Source organism: Sus scrofa, chromosome 18, assembly GCF_000003025.6.
Source record: "Sus scrofa isolate TJ Tabasco breed Duroc chromosome 18, Sscrofa11.1, whole genome shotgun sequence".
Lineage (NCBI taxonomy): Eukaryota > Metazoa > Chordata > Mammalia > Artiodactyla > Suidae > Sus > Sus scrofa.
In genome coordinates, this window is record NC_010460.4 from 39,979,043 (window position 1) to 39,992,850 (window position 13,808).

The 13,808-nt window shown below is 37.3% G+C and overlaps 1 protein-coding gene across 10 annotated transcripts in view; it reads right to left on the reverse strand.

Moving 5' to 3' along the window:
- The window catches only part of BBS9 (Bardet-Biedl syndrome 9), a 730,525-nt gene that overhangs the window by 315,323 nt on the left and 401,394 nt on the right, over positions 1 to 13,808 (reverse strand). The window lies entirely within an intron of this gene.

Below are 13,808 nucleotides of genomic sequence, written 5' to 3' on the forward strand. Positions count from 1 at the left end.
GTCTTCCATGCATTACTGCAGTAGGCCTTCACAATGCTACTACTGCCATTAGTTGAGAAGACAGAGGCTCAGAAGGGTTAAATTACTTGCTCAAAATCAGATGGCAAGTAAGTGGTAAGCTAGAATACAAATCCATGTCAACCTGCCTCTATCTATCATGCTCCAGAAACAACACATCACCTCCAACTAATTATATGTTGCTTGCTTTATATTAAAATGCCTTCTAATATTACAATGTAAGAGGTATTATAGGTGAGTTACAAATATGATACCAGGGCATAGGGGTAAATAATGTTTAGAACCACAGCAGGTGAGTTCCATTACCGTAATGTTACCAAAATGCAAATAAAAGAGCCCTCCACCCTCTTCATTTGCCAAAAAAATAGAGAGGAAACAACTTTAAAAAGCACAATTTTATCTTTAAAGTAAGACACAGTAATAGAATAAACTATATTTTTAAATTAATGAATTCCAGGCAAGATTTTTTTTTTAATCTTTTAAAGTGAAAATGAATAAAGCATAAGTTCCAGTAAGTATCTGGTCTTATTGGCAAGAATATACTGAGATCTGCAGTTGGACTAGCTTTTTTCTCAGACGCTCCAATCATGCAATAAGGCCCATCATAAACATCGTTCAAAGAAGCCCTTACTTCGCATCTCATGACTCTGCTTGAGCACCAAATGCAAACTGGCAGCGATATTACATTGCACTCCCACTCAGACATTCTTTCCTTTCGCCATCATTTACAGTATGCACTGCGGCTAAACTGACCTGTGCGTGCAACTCAATCGGCACAGAGGATTGAGTTATTCACATGAGAATCAATTTTACACTAAACTAAAATTAAAAGTTGCTTTTAAAGACCTAGATGAAAAGCCAAAAATACACGCTATTTCTTTGAAGCAAAAGCACCACACTATCTCCTTTCTAAAACAGGATTGTTGTAAAATAGCCATAAAAATGTTATCAAAACTCAATTTTCTAATCAATGTCTTGATTTCAAATCAAATAATGTTAGAAATGGCTCAGATAAAGTGATTTTCTTCTATAAAGACTTGACCTTCTGTGTTTGTGAGGATTGTAAATTCCTTTTTTTTTTTTTTTTTTTTGTTAATTTTTAGAGCTGCACCTGCAGTATAAGTTCCCAGGCTAAGGGTCAAGTCAGAGCGGCAGCTGCCACAGCCACAGCAATGCCAGACCCAAGCTGAGTCTGCAACCTACACTGCAGCTCTTGGCAATGCCGCTCCTTAACCCGCTGAGCAGGGTCAGGGATCGAACCTGTGTCCTCATGAATACTAGTCATGTTCGTTATGGCTGAGCCACAACAGGAACTCCATAAATTCATTTCAAAGCTGTCTCTTAGGATGATAGCCATAGTATGAAAATGAATTAAAAGGAAACATCTATTACTAATCCTAACGATATATCCATTTTTAGATTTCAGGTTGCAGTGGCCTTTACCTTGGCTTAAAATTGAAGTAAATCTATAGATGCTTTAAAATCTGGGAGTCTAAATCTAGGTAAGTATCTATATATATCCTTGCAAATTATTTATTTGATTGTTGATCTGAACTTGCCATTTTCACACTAGAGATGACACAACCCATCTGGAGAACTATTTTAACAGTATTTCTGATTCACATGTCTAACACCCATTGCAATTTGCCTAGGCACCAATGTAAATCAAAATTACATTCCATAATATTAATCATACTTTTACTCAGGCTCTCCATTGCATCGACAATGTGGCATCAAAATGGGCATATTTTGGTTCTGTAAAAACATTAGGAATGACTCCGTTCTCATTTATGTGGCCCCCATTAAGTTTCCAAGACCTAAACTTTTAAGCTTTTGTAGGTTAGATATTTCGAGCTTAGTTTAGGATTCAGGGCGGTACCTTACAATAGGGTACATACTTGATTTAGTAGAAGCCAATTAATTTAATTTGAGAGGAAGATGGCATTCCGCCCTGTCTTCAGATTGAAACTGTGGTCAAATGGTACCAAAGTTGCTTTTTAGAGAAGCAAGAGAAAGGAATATTTTATTTTCCTTTGAGTAGCTGTAGTTAATTTTAAATGGTCTTACATGACAAACATGCACACTTTAAAAGAAATCTTTCCATAAGGAATCTTCCAAAAGTGATTACTAATCATGTTTGTTATTCTCTATTGCATCGTATGGAGACTTAATATTCAGTCCACTAGCCATGCACATCAATTTCTTCCTTTGATTTTCGAGGGTAAATTTAAGGACCAATTAGATATTCATTGAAATGCTCTGTATGGCACTGCTACATAGAAGACAGAGGATCATTAATATAATCTTCAATTAACAGAAGAAAACATACTGCTTATATTCCTACTGCTTACATTCCTACTTCAAATTTGAAGTTACAGTAATTTCAGTGGCATTTCTATTTACAGCCAAGGACTATTCCTGAAGGCTCAGACCATGTAGAATTGTTAAGTGGTCCAATTAACAACATCCATCTTTCCACAAAGCATAGGCAGTTGCTATTAACATGTCTATGAGGCGTCACTGAATTAAGAGCTTACCCATCAATAGAAAGTCTTGTCACATTTATATTATAAATTTGAGTCACTGTTCTTATTCTGGAATTTTATACTTGTTTAGTTTTTTATTTTACTAAGAGATCTTACCATGATATTTTCCTATTGGAGGATCACAAATTAAAGCATTTTTTACTGCTTCACTTGATCACAACTGTGTTTTCTCCCTGCTCTGCTTCCTCTTTTCTTATCTATTGTTTAACTCAACTTTGTCCTAATTCACACCTATAATAAAAATCTTCCTAATTTTCAGGGAGAAGTTCCTATTTTTAGGTGGAAGACACAGTTGTATTTTTATTTTCCAGCTCATCTTCCTTTCACATTATTACCAAGTTCTTCAGATTTACAGAAAGATCAGTATTCCACAAGCCGGAAATTTGTATCTTCTGCCAACTCTAAGGGCTACTGCCTCTAAGATCCGAGAAAGGCAAGAGGAAATAAAAATACTCTCCCCTTTCCTGCTCCCTCTATCCTCTAAGCTATTTTGGCAGAGCAGTGAGTAGATCTAGGACCCAGAAACACTGTAGTTGTAGATGAATGAAACACAGGCATGATGAAGCAAGAAATAAGACAAGAAAAGTATTCACCCTTAAGTACAGAAATGGGGGAGGAAGGGTACTGGGCAATGGTAGCAGATTTCAGAGAGATGAAGAATTCCATAACTCTAAAGCACTTTACAGTGGTGTCCACTGATTCTTTTTCAATGTGTTCCGTGGCTTACTAAGGTTACACAGATTGGTAGACTGAAAAATTAAGATTAAAATGAGAGAACCGGAATTGTGTGGTCTCTGATATTTGATGCAATAAGAGCAATGAAAGTTTTAAAAGGAAGAGTCTCCAAGAAACAGCACAAGGAGGAAAAAGCAAAACTGGTACATTTAGAAAGAACCGTTTGGAGGAAGTCAGACATCTTTGATTACAAATACGGGTGGGTGGGTGCTGGTAAGTTATTTGTTATTTCCACTGAAGCCAGGACAAAAGGAAATGAGTTTAAATTGCAACAGGAGGGATTAAAGTTAGACATTAAGGGGAAAACCTTCCTGATAAGAAGACTGGTGAGATAATGGAACACATAATTGAGAGGGCTCTGGAAGCCTATCCCTGGAGAGGCTTAAGAATAAACATCTCTCTTTCTGGGATGGTTTTAGATACACAATGGCCTAGAGTATTAGAACAGCAACTTTTAGATTTATCTTCCAGTCCTAAAATACTATTGCTTTATTTAATGAGACAAGATTGTTCAGTGGTAAATGTACTGAAGCTATAACGAACAAAGGAGGCGGAAGCAGGCAGCAGCACTCTTATTTTGACTTTGCTTGGATAAAAGCAATTCTCATAGCACCTGAATCAAAGCCTATATCCAGGTGTAGCTAATCTCATAATAATTAATGAATGAGTCTCATGAGGATTTTCAGAGTTACAGCAAGTTTGGACCATGCTCCTTCATTAAGCAAAGGGATTGTAAAAATGTCTTCATTTAGAAAGGGAAGCAGTCAAATTGTTTGTAATATGATGAGGAGACTGAAGTAAGTCTGGTTAACTTGTTACTACCAGGAATAATCCAGTATGATACTTAGACTGGTTTAGAGAATAGCCAGTTGCTCTACAGCATTTCAGAGCCAGGACAGAGATATACTCTATATAGCAAATTATCTAGCACCGAGAGTCTACCACGTGCCAACTCTGTGCTAATAGCTAGGGGTACCCAGGAGACGAAACACATCCTCTACCCCCAAGGCACCCACAGCACGGTTGGTTTAGGGGATAGCGATCTCTATAATACAATGCAATCCCATATAGGGTGTAATGGGCAAATGAGGGTGAAGCCATGACTAAGCAGAAAGAAATATTAGGCATCGGGGGAGAGGTAGGAATGGTCTCAGACAATATCTGAGTTGCTAAGACCACAGGAGTCAGCCACCTGGAATAGGAAAGATAGGAGTCCTAGCAGAGGAGCTGTATGTCTGGGGACAACAGAGGCCTGAGAACAAGGGAAAACATACTTTCTTCTGGGAACTTGTGGATAGGTCAAAATGGTAGCTGCATAATTAGCAAGTGGAAGCAAAGAGGCTGGAGACACAGAAGTCAGATCATGGAGGGACTCATGAGCCATGGGAGATAATTTAGAAGTGTATTGTGATGGCAATCTGGACTTCAACTCTGGAAGGACATCATTAGATCACATGCATCTACATGGGTTGTATAGAATAAGTAAATTTGGCTAGCAGCGTACTGGGCTGAGATTTCTCAGTACCTGGATAGTGGCTGGATCAGGTGAGTATTCAGTTACCAAGGTGGTAAGTCTCCTATGCCCAAGCCACAATATTATTTTTATTGGGTTAATCTGCTGTCTAACGCTTCAGTCAAGCAAGCCTACTGGCTCATCCTGCCTCTATACCCGACAATTAAATGGTGAGGTTGTAATAGTGTGGGCAATTCCTGGCATTTATTTTTTAAAGAAAAAACCTACATGGTTGGCTAATTCCTTTCTTAAAGAGCAGCTTATATCACCAGCACCTTTCTGACACTAGCAGTTAAAAAAGAAAATGTCAAGAGTTACAGAGTTCTACTTGATCATCATCAAATATCCTGTGGGTTAGAGCAATTACCATTGTGCTTTACCCATCATCTATGCAATGTTTATTCCTGGTCTCCAACGGACAAAAAAAAAAAAATGTTTAGGAAATCAACTACGAAGATAAGTGTGGCCATTGGGGACAATTTTCTTGCTGACGATCATTTTCACCAAAAGTAAAGAGCAGGGTTATGAATCATCTGTAACCACTTATGCTTAAGCTGAATACATTAAAATTTAATGATTTCAACACAAGAAGCCAGTTGTAAGTCTGCACATCAAGGCACTAATGTGTTGGGCCTAATTGTACTTAGATGAAGTAAGTCAGGAATACATCGCAGCCAACTCCATTTTGCTGTACAATGAAAATTACGAATTTCTAATCACAAGTGAGGATTCTTTTTTTACAATTCATTATTCATGATTTAAATTGGTTTAAATTATTTATTTTCTAAATGTTATTGCTGCTGCTTTTTAATCTTTTCTACTCCTCTACTTTCAAGTGATAAATGCCTGAGAACTGACTGGTCTCAGGCCTTCGAATACAATAAAGTGCTTTTTCGATACGGTGCTGGCTTCTCCTTACATTTATTCCAGATTTTGAATGCAGGTCAGCTATTCAAGGTTAGGCCCGTCACCTTTCATTTGGTCTAAGAGATAACAAGTTCATAAAAAAATGTCCTATTTAAAGAAATGCCATGTCTAATAAAACCTAAATTTTGAAACAAGGGCTCCTCTGTGATCTGGCCACTACCCCACTTTACCAACCTCATCTTCTGTCAGTCTCCCCAGTCACCCTGGCCTTCTTCCCTACTTGCTTTGAATTCTTTGCATTTCCCGTTCCCTCTCTCTGGGATGTCTACCGCGCCCTGTGCTTTTACTCCCTAGTGAGGACATCTTCAAACAGATGGCTTCTTCCCATCTTCCTAATCTCACTGAAGATGACCCCCTCCTCAGGAAGGCTTCCCTAATACTTCCTCCCCATGCCGGCCACTTATTACCACACTACCCTGCTCAGTACTTTCATATTATTTATTCTAATCTGTAATTATCTTTTTGTGTTGTGTATTGCCTTCCTTCCCTACTAGGGTAGATGCTTTATGAGGGCAGAGTCTTCATCTATTTTGTTCACCACTGTACACCTGGGCTCTAGTATGATAATAGGCATATAATAAGTACTCAAAAAAGATTTATAAAATAAATGAATTTTTAATTTCAAGAGATGATGATTAAAGTATATTCCAACCTGAAATCACTTCTTCAGTTAAGGAAATATAACTTATCCCCAACTTAACTGATTTCATGAGCTATCAAAGGGCTCTACTCAAGCAATCAGCAGAGCCACAGGCCATAACCCAGAACTTGGGACTGCTGCTGGTAGAAGGTTGTGACACAGACTCACAGAGAGGAGGATAATGAGATCCTAACAGAGGTAAAGAAAAAGAATCTGAGGTTCAGTGAGGTTGGGTGAAAAAACCATCTGCTTGTCTTTCAGCATCCTGCACTTCATGGAGGATCCTCAACTCCCCTAGTCAACAGACCTTTAGAAAGAAGAAAGTCTGGAAGCTGCCCGGAATACTCTCAACTTGGAACAACTCCTTAGAAATGCCACAAATCCATGTGCAGCTTAGTTTCAGACTGAATAGTCCTCCTGGATAGAGAGAGAGGACAGACACACTTAGCCCAGATCATCCCTCATCAGTCTACCATCACTGCTACTCTGCTTAGAGTTTCTTCCGAACAGATCATTAACCAGACCATTTTGTGCAGAGGACTTATGCTACATGCAAAAGGAAAGGAACTAAATAGGTCAAGTTAACAATCAGAAAGTTTGTGATTATAATTTCAGAATAAAAATCAAAGTCTGACTGCTACCTTTAAGCATTTTATGCTTTCTCAAATTAAGTGATGTTTCTGACTAGCACACGATGTGATACTACAATAAGGAAAGCTTAGATTCAGATATTAAATATGAGTTAATGATGATGGCCTTTTAAGTAATTCAAAAAGCTATTCAAATGTAAACTGAGTATATAAATACTAGACATTCTTGGCAAATGCAAATGAAAAAAAGGAAAAGATCTTCAGATAAGCAGTCCAATTATGTACGATGATTTTACAAGTATCATGGGTTTTTTTGTTTTTGTTTTTTTTTTGTTTTGAGTACTAAAAAGTTTTTCATGACACTTCTTTGAAATATTATTACTGGCATTTGTAGATCTGGAGCCAGAGAGAATAAAGGTAACTGGCTTTGTTATAAAATCCATGCCTAAAAATGATAAAGGCTCAGAAAAAAAGGGGGATTAAGTAAATATTTGCTAAATAATTGATGTGCCAGATAAAAACTAGAGAAATATAAAAGTTTAAGTTTCAACTCCCAGTTCCACATACAACCCTTTAGATTAGGCTGGTTTTCTATTAGACAGTCTTGTATTTCTCACGGCTTGTACTTCTCATTACTTATTGAAACAAGATTTTGGAATGCCTACTGAAGTCATTCAAATTGCCCTTTTGTACCTTAGGTAGCTAACGTGGCAATATATTTTACAGAGGATACATTATGTTAGATCTTACAATGGTTCCGTGATGTTCTCAGATGCCCACCAAGGACTCCAGCAAATTGACACCTCTAAAGTCATTTTCCTGGCATCCTGCAATGAATTTTAGTGCCAAGTCTTCAAATGTGAATAGCTCATATGTCATCCCATTATGCCACCTGGCCTCAAACCAGCACACCTTTAAAATAGATTTATTTAGGCTATAAACTTACAGGACAGTACCTCTGTCTTCAAATATATTACAGTTAAACAGCTGGCAAAATAAAATCCAAACTTTCCAATGCTGAAATCTCTGAGGCCAATCTGAAGTATGAAGGGGCTATCAAATTCTATAACAAATGCAAATTTAGATGATGTTTTATAATGTATAAAAGATAGAACTCACAAAAAGCAAAATATAAGACTGGGAAAACTCAAGTGTTCACCTTGTATTTCATTTGAAGTTCAATTAAATACTAGTCAACACAGTAAGTAGCAGGGGTTGCATATCTTTAACTAGAAAATAGTTCCAAATAGGGAATATATTCCTCTAGAATGTCAGAGTATACAACTCACTTTATGTCAATAACACTCTTTCTTGTTGCTCTGGAAGACATTTGTTATCTAATGATCCCATAAAAAATTAGTCTGTATCTCAAGAAAATTCCCGTAGTGACACTGGGAATCCAAACATGTACTACTACATAACATCATGCTCTGTCAAGTGTTATCAGTAGTAAAAACAAAAATAGTAATTATGTGCTTTGTGTCCACATGGATTTTATGTTATAAATTAGAATCATATATGACATATTAGAGAGCCAGACAGTGCAACATGAAGTGAGAATAGGAATTAATGATGGCAAATACTGGGTTAATGAATATTAAATTGCTAACATTATTCAATCTATATGAGTTAGAGTAATTAGCAAAGGATAGAATATTCAGGGAAGGCCTCCTGCAGGAAAAGCAAATATGAGATAAGCACTAAAATTAACTTAGACATAGTTGAACTCATAATATGCCTTCTTTAAGCTTTGTCCTCTTCCAACGATGTCTTCTCAATGAATGGGGAGAACCAGCCACCTGAAATAAGCAATCCAGGAGCCTTCCACAATACTCCTCTTTTCCACTTAACCCTTATCTCCAATCAATTACTAAGGTTCACTGATTTTCTCTCCTGAAAAAGTTTTCATAACTATTTGCTCCTCTTGATTTCCATTGATACTTCCCAAGTCTGAGCCTCTGTCACCTCTTGCCTCATAGTATTTACCTCATTTGTAACTGAATATCTGTATGATTATTTCATTAATTGACAAAATAGATGATAGAAACCATCAAAATCCATGATGGTCCAGACCATGTCTATTTTGCTCACCATCAGTTTTCCACTGCTTGCAAGAGTATCCAGAACGCAATGAAGGAATAAGTAGAGAAACTGGCTTAACTGGAGTTAAGGGTTCAGGATAAAGAGGAGTGGGAGAAGGAACTAGATGGAAGCCAGATTATGAAGGACCTGGACCTAAAACAAGAAACTTGGTATTGCTCTAATTAGGAATGGGGCAGATATTGTGTCTCCCTGAAAAAATAACAGGATGGGAAGAAAGTACTGATTTGTTTGATACAGTGCTTAAAGTTGTTATTTTATAGACTGAAAAAAAACTGTTAGCAAGATATGCAAAATTTATTTTCATTAGTAATAGGGGATAAACATATAAAAGGAGAAATGTTTCAAAATGTATTAGAACCTCAGGTAGAAGTCTGTCAACTCCCACCACTATGCTCATCTTGCTCCATCTCAGCAGCTTGTGACAATGCTGACCTTGGAAATTCTCCCCTTCTTGGTTTCTACATGACTACTTTCTCACAGTTTTCCTCTTACTCATTCCTTGGCTACATCTCCTTAATTTCTGATGTTGGTTCTTGCCCTTCTTTCTGACCTCCAGATGCTGGAAGCCCTCAAGGTTTAGATGAGGCCTCCCTTGTCTTTTCTCTCTCCGTATGAGTGAGTCCTTCCAGCTTCAAATACCATACAGAGGCTGACATCTCCTGACAGTCTCTCTGGAGCCCATGCTTCTTCCCTGAGCTCCAGACCACTCAACATTTACAACTGGGTGCTCACTAGGCCTCACAAATGGAACAGGTCTAAAACTGAGCCTTTTATTCTGCACTCCCCATCACCCACATTCACACATATCCCGTTCTTCCCCCAGACTCTGATTACACCAATAGCACTACTGCCTACTTTCTTACTAAAGCCAACATTCCAGGAGTCATCCTCTCTCATCTTAGCCCTTACATGTAATCTATCACTAGCCTCTAAAATATGCCACTGCCACAACCCCAGTCATCGTCATCTCTCACCTATGCTTGTACAATAGTTTCTCTAGCTCTCCCCCGTTTCCATTCCAGCTGTTTTCCAAATCATTCCAGACACAGTAGCCTTAGTAATTCTTCAAAACAGATCAGATCATATAATTTCCTACTTAAACCCATTTGATGGCTTCCCACTCCTCATAGAAAACATCTAAATTCCTGACCATGGAATGTAAGGAATACTACATGATGTGGCCCTCCCTGCCACACTTCCCCATTAAGACGACGCCAACAAATATCTTTTGAATACAACAAGCCTCTTCTCACCTCCAACCCTTTAAATTGTTTTTTCCCCAGCTTTATTAAGGTATAATTAACAAATAAAGTTGTAAGAGATTTAAAGTATACATGTATACAAGCTTTTGCATAGCAAAAGAAACGATTTAAAAAAAAAAAGAAAAGACAACCTACAGAATGGGAGAAAATATTTGCAAACAATGTAACCAACAAGGGGTTGATCTCCAAAATATAGCTCATACAACTCAATAACAAAGAAAACCAAACAACCCAACTGAAAAATGGGCAGAAGACTTAAGCAGACATTTCTCCAAAGAAGACACACGGATGGCCAGTAGGCACATGAAAAAATGCTCAACATCACTAATTATTAGAGAAATGCAAACCAAAACTACAATGAGGTACCACTTCACACTGGTAAGAATGGCCATCATTAATAAGTCCAAAAATAACAAATGTCAAAGAAGGTATGGAGAAAAGGGGACCTTCCGACACTATTGGTGGGAATGTAAGTTGGTACAACCACTATGGGAAACATTATGGAAGTTCCTCAGAAAACTAAAAACAGAATTTCCATATGATGCAGCAAATCCACTCCTAGGCATATATCCAGACAAAACTATAATTCAAAAAGATACATGCACCCTTATGTTCATAGCAACACTGTTTACAATAGCCAAGACATAAAAACAACCTAAATGTCCATCAACAGATGAGTGGATTAGGAAGATGCGGTACATACATAAAAGGAATACTACTCAGCCATATAAAAGAATGAAATAATGCCATTTGCAGCAACTTGGATGCAACTAGAGATTCTCATCCTAAGTGAAGTAAGTCAGAAAGAAAAAGACAAATACCATATGGTATCACTTACATGTGGAATCTAAAATATGGCACAAATGAACCTATCTACAAAACAGAAACAGACTCACAAACATGGAGAACAGACTTGTGGTTGCCAAAGAGGAGAGAGGAGGGAGTGGGATGGACTGGGAGTTTGGAGTTAGTAGATGCAAACCATTACATTTAGAATGGATAAGCAATGAGGTCCTACTGTGTGGTACAGGGAACTATAGCCATTCTCCTGGGATGGACCATGATGGAAAAGAACATAAAAAAAAGAATGTATATATGTACATACATATATACATATATATATATATAAAACACTGAGTCATTTTGCTGTACAATAGAAATTGACACAACATTGTAAATCAACTATACTTGTATTTTAAAAATAAAGTATACATGTGATGATTTGATGTATATGTATGTTGTGAAATTATTCCGCCCAATGCGTTAATTAACACACTCATCTGCTCACATATTTACTTTTTTGTGAGAGTGTGAGAACATTTAAGTTGTACTCTCTTAGCAAATTCAGGCCTTTGAATTCTATCCATTCAGCTTGGAATACTAATCCCTAAGTTCCTCATTTCTCATCTTTCACTTCACAGAAGCCTTCCCCAATCACCATCTAAAGTAGCCTCCACCCCTAATTCTTTCAACTTCCTGCTTGTTTCACTGCACATAACATAACCTGCAACTCTCCTTCTTAGCTGTACAACTGGTTCCACCAGAATATAAGCTCCATGAAGGTAGGAATGGCATCTCTCTTCTTAATTATCAAATTCTAATGCCCCATAAAGTGCCTGGAAAATGATGGAATTTTTTTTTAAATTTTATTACATGAACAAAACATGGGAGTTCCTAATGTGGCTCAGCAGGTTACAAAACCGACTAGTATCCATGAGGATATGGGTTCGATCCCTGACCTTGCTCAGTGGGTTAAGGATCTGGTGTTGCTGTGCTATAGGGCAGATGTGGCTCAGATCCCATGTTGCTGTGGCTGTGGTGTGGGCTGGTGGCTGCAGCTCTGATTTGACCTCTAGCCTGGGAACTTCCTACACCACAGGTGCAGCCATAAAAAGCAAAAATAAATAAATAAATAAATAAATAAATAACCTACCCTACTTCATGCAGAAAATTCCTTTCCTCCTTTAAAAAAAACTTTACATGTGCTAATTATACTTCTAATATTGTTCCTTGGGCCAAAGATGAATTATTTACAAATGCTGCTATTAGTTTAATCCCAAATTTATATTTAAGAGCCTGGTTTATCACTGTGCCTCTAATACATAGAACAGTGCCTGAAATATAGGAGTACTCCACAAAAATTTCATTCTGGGGTCTCAATCTTGGCTTGATCTATGATGTGTTTTTCAATGGAAATGATGGCTGAAGTATAATTTATAAAGTGTATAAATTACCAATGATTCTCCATGAGTTAAAATGTTAAGTTTTTTAAAGTATAGCGGTCTTATATTTTATCTAATTTTGCAAGGAAAGTTTTTATCTCTTAAAAAAATAAAAACAGGTAACAATATCAGATAACTTACCTGCATAAGTATACGTACTAAATGCCCCACTGACAAAGTGTGCTGCATTAAATTTTATTTTTTCATTGAAATGTCCCAGATTTCACACTGAACCCTTGGTATCTGCCACTGTATTTGCTTATAATGAGAGTGCCAATAAGCTAGAGTCCTGCATCCCTTGCCACTCTACTAACTAGTACAATGTATTTGCTTCTTGTTTTATGGTTATAGTCACTTCCTAACCTACTTTTTTTTAAAACAAAAACCAAAAATATCTTAGAGCAATGGGCATGCAAAAACCTGTGCTAAACAAAAATCATTCTAAGGGTGTTAGCATAAATCACAGCTTCTGAAGCTAAAGAGTGATATCAAATATTTTCCACATGACATGGAGTGTGGCTCAGAAAGTAGATCTGAAAGAAATACAAAAATTTAACTAACCAAAATATTTATTTTAAAATAAAAATTAATTTTTTTTTTGGTCTTTTTGCCTTTTTGAGGGCCACACCCATGGCATACAGAGGTTCAGGCTAGGGGTCTAATCATAGCTGTAGCCGTCAGCCTACGCCACAGTCACAGCCACGCCAGATCCGAGCCGTGTCTGTGACCTACATCACAGCTCAGGGCAACGGTGGATTCTTAACCCACTGAGCGAGGCCAGGGATTGAGTCCACAACCTCATGGTTCCTGGTCGGATTCGTTTCCGCTGCGCCACAACGGGAATTCCTTTTCTTTTCCTTTTTTTTTTTTTTTTCTTTTGGTAAAAAATTAAACATCTTAAAAACAAAATTCTACATTTAAAAAGAACCTAGAATTGAGACATACCATACAGAGGATTACAATGAAAGATGTCTTATTTTTTCAGAGTTGGGTTACATGCTCTGAGAACCACCAAATACAAAAGAATAGTTTTTCATTTTAATTTTTAATTGTTTAAGAAATATCCACACTACACATAAATCAGAAGGGGCTGATTATTGAAACAATTTATTTGTATAAACTTTTTTTCTAAGTTTAGAATGAGAAATTTTTTTTAAAGACTGGCAGCATGGACCTGACTTCATTCAGCATGGCAGTTTAAACTGCAAGAACGTCATCTTTCCTTGAGGGGGCTGTTTAGTGTCAGAAGTAG